Here is a 10,632-nt window from a genome sequence, read left to right on the forward strand (position 1 = left end):
GTTTTGAGAATATAATGATGAGGAATATATAGACCTATCCACAAGTAGCTCACAGACTGGCAAGGAGATAGACAGGTAAAAGGCAATTATAAAACAACAGAATGTACAGCAGGATGGGTAAATACAATTGCAGTGGGAGCAGCTAACCCTCCCAGGAGGTGGAGTCAGGAATTTGGAAAGTTCACCAGAGGGAAAACCAGAGGTGGGTTTTGAAGAATGAATTAAAGCTAACTAAACAGAGAAGGGGAAAAAGGAAAAAAGGCTGAGATGCGTGCTGCAATGGCACAAAGCAAGAAGGGAGCAGGCACCTCCTAGAAGCTAGAGAAAGGGATATAAGGTACAGGTGTGGAGTGGTGCGAACTAAGCTAGAGATAACAGACAAGGGTTGGATCATGGGGCACCCTGTGTGGATCATGCTAGCCTGCCTGGTTTTCACTCTGAAGGCAATAGGAAGCCAATGAAATATTTTAAGCAGAAGAGGGGCATGATCAGATTTATATAATAAACATATTACTCAGACTGAAGAATCAAGTCTGGTCTTTAAACTGGACCAGGGGCAGGAAGAGCACTCAGGAAAGTGTTGTAGAAATTTGAGTTGTGATGGGGACCCCACTTAAGGCACAAGTCAGGGAGGGAGGAAGGGGAATGCAGAATATCAAGTAGAGAAAGGATTTGCATATACACATACACATTGCTGATCAATAAAACATGAAAAAAAATCTTGCTATAACTAATAAAGCAAAAAGTAAAATGATAGTACTTTCTTCCATTGACTTCATAAGGGTTTTTATTTTTAGGGAATACAGGATGTGTTGCATTTGAGGTCCCTCTGGGACTCCAAATGGAGCCACTCCGTTGGTAGTTGACCCTGTGGGTCCAGAGTTCAGGAGAGAGGTCTGGACTACAGTTAGAGTTTGGGAGTCATCCCAAACTCTAGGTGGAGTGACCACCACCTACCATGGAAGTGAACTAAATCACCAAGGGAGAGTCTGTATAGAGAGGAAGTAAGGCAAAACCCTGGAGAATACTAGCAATCAAGGTGAACAGAGGTTAAAGAACAGTTTAAGGAGGCTAAGAAGGAATGGTCAGAAAAGTAGGAGGAAACCTGGAAGAAAATATTGTCATGGAAGCCAGGATAGGAAGGAATGCCAAGAAGGGAGGAGTGTTGAAGACCACTGAAGGTTGCAGAGAGAAGTCCAGTAAGATTGAGAAGTATGCATTGTATTCAGCAAACAAGTCATCAGTGACTTGTTTCTTCTATTTTGTTTATTTTTTATTTCATCTTCCCATTCCATTTCCTTGTACTAATTAGTTGTACTGTTAGAGCTGTTATTCAGTTATTTTTCTTTTTAATCTGGGGTCTCTATTTTTTTCATAATATTGACTTCTCCTTTTTGTCACTAATAGACTCATACTGTTCTTCCATTGCATGAAGATAAGACTCCAACTATTTTCCCCAAGCTCTATTCTCCTGCTGTTCTTCCTCCCCTAAAGGATGCTTTCACTTCCCACTCTCACACCAACATGAGACGTGTGGGAAAGTTTTCCTTCCTCTCTTTCTCCTTTAGTACTTTCAGTTCCAGGCAATTCTAACATTTCCTTTGAAATATGTCTCTTCTATTTTGAGTACTTCAATTACACATCCCTAAACAGCCTATTATTATTCATACAAATGTAACTAGTTATATATTGTAAGGATTCTTGCTCATCACTATTTTTTTCCTTTTTATCCTCCATCCATCCTAAAGCCCTTATACAGATTCATTTATTGTTTGATTAGATCCTTTATTAATATCTTTTTCTCTGATGGAAGATGTGGGTGACATGTCCTTGGAATCTCTGCATATCCTTAAATATACTTCTTTCACTCTGACAGGGGAACAAAGTCTTGCTATAGGGTTCTTGGTATGCACTATTTTTTTCTCCAGTGATCTTCACATGATTCACCACACTCCTCTCTGCTTCAAGTGTTATAGAAGAGACAGTTGATTGCCCCATGATCCTTCTTCCTCTGTCTGTAACTTGTACTTTCTTTCTGGATGATTGTAAATTTTTTTTTAATCCTTAGACTCCAAGAATTTGCTAAACTCTGACTCATTTGTCTTGCCCAGAACTTGCCAAAACTTTCCAATCAGCAGTCTAGGGCCTTTTTTTAGCTTGGGAAATGTATTTTCTACTACTGAAATATTATCTCTCTCTTTTCCATCTACTTAATTTGTGTGCAGATCTTGTCTTTTGGCTCCAGAAAGGTTTTTTGTGTTCTACTGGAATCTTTACATCCTAATGTTCTTATTATTTTAAAGTTATTGTTCTTTAGTGGCTTGTTTTTATGCAAGTCTCTTTCCTAAGAGTGTTGCTGGGCTCCTTAGGTGTTTTTTTTTTTTTTTTTTTTTTTTTTTAGGTATTATTTATTCATTCATGAGATACACACACAGAGAGAGAGGCAGAGGCAGAGGGAGAAGCAGGCTTCATGCCCGGAGCCCGACGCAGGACTCAATCTCAGGACTCCAGGATTGCGCCCCGGGCCAAAGGCAGGCGCTAAACTGCTGAGCCACTCAGGAATCCCCTCCTTAGGTATTAATAGTAGTTTCTTTTGACTGCTTTTGGGGTCAGTGTCAATCACTGAGGTGCTTTAAGAGGAGCAGATCCACAAGCGGTGGGCAGTATTCACCTAGGCAAGATGCCAGAAGGAATACTCTCATTCCCCACTTTATCATGTTGTCAAGTCTTAGGAATAGAGATAGAACACAGTCACCTGTACAATTCCCCTCCCTCTCATCCAGCTGGGTCTCTTTGCTAGGATACCTACTGGTACCCAGATACTGGGGCCGCCTTCTGATCATAGAAGAAGGGGCAATCTGGAATCTAGGTGCTTACATGTACAGATTTAAGAAAACAATACAGGTCTCATTCAAGAAGTTATCTCAGAGTGATGGCACTGATGCAAGCAAGATGGCAGAGTAGAAAGACCTTCTTCCTCTATACATATATTGATTCAACAATTCACAGACAAGTTCCTTTTGTGAGAAATTCAGAAACTAATTTAAAGGTTTTTGCACCCCAGGCAAACATGAAACTGGGCTCATTGAAGCCAGGAGGAAAATTCAGAACACCCTTTTGCCAGAATTCCTACTCCTAGCACAGCACTGTATGATCAGGAAGAGATTCTCCAGGTCCAGGTTTTCAAAGGGGAGAGAAAGAGTTGGTTTATGCATCCAGTGGCCCAATTTTTTCAAAAGGGCCAACAGTCTAGCCACCCAGGGGAGAACAGAGACAGTGACTTGGATTGGTAAATGCCATGACTCTGCTCAACACAGAGAAAATAGGAAACACCACAGCTGCCTTCTTCTCCCTGGTGAGGGAAGGAGTTGGTCCAGGCTTCCAACATCAAAACTTTTCTGGGAGCTTCTCAAAAGACTTGCCTGTCTTGGAAGGCTGATATGACCTAAAATATTGTAGCTTCCTGGGGGCTAGTGAGAACAGAAACAGAGATTTAGATTGGCAGTCACCATAGTACCCCTTCCTGATTCAACACAGAGCAAGCAGAGAGAGAGAGAGAGATGATAGATAGATACATACAGAGAGAGAAAGAGAGAGAGAGAGAGATAAGTAACTGTTCCCAGATTCTCCCTAGGGAAGGAAAAGTTGGACAGAGTGTCCAATGATACAACTTTTCTGAGTACCATCTAAGGAACTGGCTTCAATTTCACTGGCTTCAATTTTCACTTCAATTTCACTTGTCCCAGCATACTCTAGACATCTGGGATCCGCAAAGAATGTAGAAAGTGGGTTGGTTTAATACAAAAGATTGAGGATCCCCTAGAATCTCTGGCCAGGCTGATTGATGGAGGTCTTCTCCTATATACAGCCAGTCTGTGAAGACTAATGAGAGGTGGCTGTTTTGTCTAATGTACAGACACCAACACAGAGTCCAGGAAAATGAAGAATCAGGCAAAGATAACACAAAAATCTTCACAAAACAACCCTAATGAAATAGGGTTATATGATATACTTGACAGAAAATTCAAAATAACTGTCATAAAGATGCACACTGAGGCCAAGAGAACATGAATGAAGTGATAATTTCAATAAAGAAATATAAAATATAAAAAGGGGCTAATAGAAATCATGGAACTGAAGAATACAATAGCTAACCTTAAAAATTCACTAGAGGTGGTTCAATAACAGGCTAGATCAAGCAGAATAAAGGATCAGTGAATTTAAAGATAAGTCATTGAAAATAATTCGGTCAAAAGAGCAAAAAGGAAAAAAAAAAAAAGAATGAAACAGTGTAGAAACCTTAAAGGACTTATGAGACATCACCAAGCAGGCCAACATACACACTGTAGGAATTCCAGAAGGATAAAAGATAGAAAGCACCAAAAAGCTTATTCAAGAAATAATGGCTGAACATTTCTCCCTGACTCTGGGCAAGGAAATGGACAACCAAATCCAAGAGGCAAAAAAAATATGAAAAAAAAATGAAGCAGAAAAATTCACACTGAGACACATTGTAATCAAATTGTCAGAATTCAAAGGCAAAAAGAATTTTGAAAGCAGAAAGAGTAAAGTAAATTATCATATACAAGGGAACCATCATAAGACTATCAGCAATTTCTCAGCAGAAACCTTGCAGGCCAAACGGGAATGGTAGGATAAATTCTAAGTGCTCAAAGGAAAAAGCTGCCAACCAAGCATACTGTACTGGCAAAACTGCCCTTCCAAAATGATGGAGAGATAAAGACTTTCAAAAGGTAAAGGGAGTTCATCACCATTAGACTTCCTTAAAAGAAATACTAAAGGAAGTTCTTCAAGTTAAAATGAAAGTGCACCAAACAGCTACATGATAGCATAGTATAAAATGTGTTGGTAAAGGTTAATATAAACACAAATACAGAATACTGTGTTACTGTAATGGTACTGGGTAAATTACTTTTAATTCTAGAGTTAAAAAGATAAAAGTATTAAAAATAACTAAAAATATCTTAAAAGAGAAACAATATGTTGTGACAACAACAAAATATGTGAGGAGAGAAATTATACTGTAGAGTTTTTATATGTGATTGAACAGCTTAAAATAGACTCTTTTTTATGAGCTTAAGAAAGACTTTTAACTATGAGCCCCAAAGACACCACCAACACCAAAAATACCTATAGAATTTACACACACACACACACACACACACACACACACAAAAGAATTTTAATATTATCAGTACCGGGCAGCCCCAGTGGCTCAGCGGTTTAGCACTGCCATCAGCCCAGGGTGTGATCCTGGAGACCGGGGATCAAGTCCCACGTCGGGCTCCTGCATGGACCCTGCTTCTCCCTCTGCCTTTGTCTCTGCTTTTCTCTTTGTGTGTTTCTCATGAATAAATAAATAAATAAAATCTTTAAAAAATAAATAAAATAAAATAAAATAAAATTATCAGTACCAAAAAATCAACAAAACTCAAAATAAGACAGTAAGATAGGAAAAGACAGATAAAAAAATTTATAAGATCAACAAAAACAACAAAATGGCAACAGTAAATCCATGCCTACAAATAATTAAATATAAATGGATTAAACTCCCCAATCAAAAGATATAGAGTGACAAGATAGATAAGAAAACAGACCCAACAATATACTATTTATGAGAAACACAATTTAGATGTAAAGACACAGATAGGCTAAAAGTGAAGAGATAGAAAAAGATAGTCCATACATATGGTAACCAAGAGAGAGCAGAGGTGGCTATAGATAGACTACACAAAATAAACTTCAAGTCAAAAACTATCACAAGTGAAAAGAAGGACATTATATAAAGGATAAAAGGGTCAATTTACTAGGAAGATATAACAATTATAAGTATACATGCATCCAGTATCAGAGCACCTCAACATATAAAGCAAACATTGACAGAACCAAAGGAAGAAATATATAGCAATGCAGTAATGGTAGGAGACTTCAGTACTTCACTTGTAATAATGAAACGTAGAATTTGAACAAACACTGTAGACCAACAAAACATTCTAACCAGCAGCAGAAGAACATACATTCTTCTCAAATGCACATGGGATTTTTTTTCTGGGGTATATCACAGGTTAAATCACAAAACAAGTCATTATAAATTTAAGAAGAGTGAAATCATACCACGTTATCTTTTCTGAAATGAATCTAGAAATCAATACCAGAAGGAGTACTGAGAAATTCAAAGATATGTGGAAATTAAACAACACAGTCTTGAACAAAAATTAGTTCAAAGAAGAAATCAAAAGGAAATTGGAAAATACCTCAGGTCAAACAAATAACAACAAGACCCATAACACACCAAGATTTATGGGATGTAACAAAAGCAAATACTAAGAGGGAAATTTATTGAGATTAAAAAGAAGGAATAAAAAAGAATAAAGATTTTAAATAAACAATTTAACTTTATATCTCAAGGAGCTAGAAAAAGAATAAACTAAGCCAAAAATTAGCAAAAGGAAAGAAATAACAAAGATTGGAGCAGAAATCAATGAAATAGAGAATAGGAAATTAATAATAAAAAAAATAAAACTAAGAGTTGGTTCTTTCAAAAGATAAACAAAATTGATTAACCCCTAGATAGACTAAAGAGAAAAGAGAGAAGACTCAAATAAATAAATTCAATAATGGAAGAAGAGTCATTACCACTGATGCCACTGAAATAAAAAGGATTAACAACCTACTATGAACAATCATACAACAACAGATTGGATAGCCTAGAAGAAATCGATACACTTCTAGAAACATACAACCTAGGAAGACAGAATCACAAAGATACAGATAATCTAAATAGACCTATAGCATGCAGGTTGAATCAGTAATCAAAAACCTCCTAATAAACCAAAGCCCAACACCAGATGGCTTCACTGGTGAATTCTACCAAAAATTTAAAGAATGCCAATCCTCAAATTTTTACAAAAGATTGGAAAGAAAGGAACACTTTCACACTCATTTTATGAGGCCATCATAATCCTGATACCAAAAGCAGACAAAGACACCACATACAAAAAAAAAAGGGGAACTGCAGTCCAGTATCCCTGGTGAATGTAGATGCAAAAATTCTCAGTGAAATACTAGCAAATTGAATCCAACAGCATATTAAAAGGATCATATGCCAAAACCAAGTGGAATTTATCCCTGGGATGCAAGGATAGTTCAACATATAAAAATCGATTGATGGGATACATCATATTAACAGGATAAAGGCTAAAAATCACATGATTGTCTCTAGATGCAAAAAAAATTTTTTTAAAGATTTTATTTATTTATTCATGAAATACACACAGAGAGAGAGAGAGAGAGAGAGAGAGAGAGAGGCAGAAACACAGGCAGAGGAAGAAGCAGGCTCCTTGCAAGGAGCCCGATGTAGGACTCAATCCCAGATCCCGGGATCACACCCTGAGTTGAAAGCAGATGCTCAATCTCTGAGCCACCCAGGCATCCCACAAAAATTTTTTTAATAAAATTCAACACCATTTCATGATAAAGACTCTCACCAAACTAGGAATAAAAGGAAATGGACTCTCAGTGCCCCTCACCTAGGCACTTGATGAGATGAGCACTGGGTGCTATACTATATGTTGGGAAATTGAACTTCAATAAAAAATATATATATATTTTTAAAAAGGATATTGACTCAATATAATAAAGGCTGTATATGGAAAGCCCACAGCTAATATCATACTCAGTGGTTAAAGTGAGCAAGGCAAGGATGCTCACTTTCACCTTGAGCAAGGCAAGGATGCTCACTTTCACCACTTCCATTCAACATGGCATTGGAAGTACTAGCTAGAGCAAATAGGTAAGAAAAATAAATACAAGGCATCTAAATCAGAAAAAAGGAAGTTGGAGTTGTTTGCAGACAATATGATCTTATATATATAAAATACAGAAGACTCCATGAAGAACTGTTAGAATGATAAAATGACTCAGTAAAGTTGCAAGATACAAAATCAACATATGAAAATCAGTTGCATTTCTATACACTAACAACAGACTTTCTGAAAAAGAAGAAGTAAAACAGTTTCATTTACAATCGTGCCAAAAAGAATAAAGTGCTTGGGAATAAACTGAATTAAGGAAGTAAAAGATTTCTATACTGAAAACTACAAAACACTGTTAAAAGAAATAGAAGAAAATATAAGCAGAAAGAGACATCTCAAGGTTATGGATTTGAAGACTTAATATTGTTGAAAATGTCCATACTATCCAAAGTCATCTACAGATTGAAAGCAATCTCTATTAAAATCTTTATGATGGTGTTTACAGAAATAGAAAAAAAATTCTAAAATTCATATAGAACAACAAAAAGAATAGCCAGGTCAACCTTGAGAAAGAAGAACCAAGCTGTAGTCCTCACTTTTCCTGATTTCAACATATATTGCAAAGCTACAATAATCAAACCAGCATGGTTCTGGCATAAAGACATATAGGCAAATGGAACAAAATAGAGAATCCAGAAATAAATCTATGTATATATGATTAACTGATCTTTTGACAAATGTACCAAGAAAACACAATGAGAAAAGGATAATCTCTTCAACAATGTTGAGAAAACTGGGTGTAAATATGCAGAGTGATTAAACTGGATTCCTATCTTAAGCTATACACAAAAATCAACTCAAAATGATTAAAGACTTAAATGTAAGACCTGAAACTGTAAAATTCCTAGAAGAAACAGTGAAAAAGCTTCATGGCAGTGGTCTTTGTAATAATCATGGATCTGACACAAAAGCACAGGCAGCAAAAGCAAAAATAGAGAAGTGGGGAAAAAAGTAGACAAGTGGGACTACATCAAACTAAAACACTTCTGCACAGCAAAAGAAACAATCAACAGTGAAAAGGCAACATGTGAAAAGGGAAAAATATTTTCAAACCATATACCTGATAAGGGGTTAATCTCCAAAATATATAAGGAACCTCTACAACTGAGTACCAAAAAAACCAAAAACCCTAATGACCCAATTTAAAAATCGGCTAAGTACTTGAGTAGATATTTTCCCAAAGAAGACATATAAATAGCTAATAGGTATATGAAAAAATTCTCAACATCACTAATCATCAGGGAAATGCAAATCAAAACCACAATGAGTTCTCATCCTCACATCTGTCAAGATGGCTATTGTCAAGAAAAAAAAAATACAAGTGTTGTTGAGGATGTAGAGAAATTGGACACTATTGGTGGAACTGTAAAATGGTGCAGCTGCTATGGAAAACAGTATGAAGCTTCCTCAAAAAATTAAAAATAGAGCTATCATACGATCCGGTAATCCCACTCTGGGTATTTATCTAAAAGACTTGAAATCAGAATATTGAAGAGATATCTGCATTCCAGTATTCATTACATCACTATTCACATTAACCAAAATATGGAAACAACTTAAATATTCTTTGATGGATGGAGAAAGAAACTATGGCATATACATACATAGAATATTATTCAACCTTAAAAAAGAAATTCTGCAATATGAAACAACATGGATGAGCTTTGAGGGCATTATGCTAAATGAAGTAAGACAGAGAAAGATAAATACCACGTGACTATCTAAAATAGTCAAATTTGTAGAATGAAAGACTGGAATTAGTGGTTGTCAGGAACCGGGGTAAGGGGAAAACGAGGAGTTGCTAATCAAAAGACCTAATGTTTTAATTAAGAAAGATAAGTAAGTTTTAGAGATTTATAGTACAATATTGTACCTACAGTCAACAGTACTATATCATATAACTAAAAAGTTTGTCAGGAAGGTAGATCTCATGTAAGTGTTCTTACCACAATAAAATAAATTTTTTTGAAGAGACAAAGTAAAATGACATACAAGAATAATTCATTCCTAATAACTTTGTGAGACTGTAAAACAAAAGAAGAGAGAGGGAAGGAAGGGAGGGAGGGAAGGAAAAGGGAAAAAGGAAGGAAGGAAAGGATAGGTAAGATATAGCCTAATATCACAGTTATGCGCATCTCTTAAAAAAAAAGAAAAAGAAAAAGAAGTCATCTTGGTTCAGGGTCTATAGTCTGACCTGTGTTCCCCCTGGCTGGGGACAATCCTCCGGGCCCCTGGTTCTGCAGATGGAGTGCCATCTCTCCAGACTTGGTATTGGCAGGAATCCCTTTTGTTCCCTTTCACTTGGACTTTGGAGAGGTGAGGCATATCTAATCTTGCTTTTCACTCTGGCTTCTGAACCCCAAGGAGGAAAAGTCTTGGTTTCTCAGGCCCCAAATTCACCTTTTGTTCAGGTTCCATATTCATCTCTGAGATGCAGGGATGACAGTTCCCCTATTTGGTCTCCAGGAAATCGTCTGACATCATTGCTCTCCCTGAACCCTCCATAAATTGCTAGACTGGGGACTGGCTTTCTCTCTCTTGCATAGTTTACATAGTCTAACAATCAGGGCTTGCTCCGCCTTTGTTTTAGAATCTTGGAGCCAGGGGCCGCTCTAAGCCCTTTTCCATTTCATCAGTTTGAATCCTTTCCCTGCCCTATTTTTCCACTTCCTGTCCATCATCTTGAGCATTCCTGACTGGCCCAAGATTTGAGTCGAGAAGGTTCCCACTTTCGATGAATGCTGGTGAGGTTTCAACAGTATGATCTTGAGTGAGTTGCTTAACCTTTGTGAGCCTT

General features: G+C 36.9%; 1 protein-coding gene across 1 annotated transcript in view; it reads right to left on the minus strand.

Moving 5' to 3' along the window:
* The window catches only part of CYP19A1 (cytochrome P450 family 19 subfamily A member 1), a 121,693-nt gene extending 111,545 nt beyond the window's left edge, over positions 1-10,148 (minus strand). The window contains exon 1 of the mRNA XM_072808509.1: positions 10,030-10,148. The gene's annotated coding sequence lies outside the window, so the exon portion shown is untranslated. The remainder of the gene's footprint in view (positions 1-10,029) is intronic.
* Positions 10,149-10,632: the final 484 nt, after the last annotated feature.

The sequence above is a fragment of the Canis lupus genome, chromosome 32 (genome assembly GCF_048164855.1).
Source record: "Canis lupus baileyi chromosome 32, mCanLup2.hap1, whole genome shotgun sequence".
Classification (NCBI taxonomy): domain Eukaryota; kingdom Metazoa; phylum Chordata; class Mammalia; order Carnivora; family Canidae; genus Canis; species Canis lupus.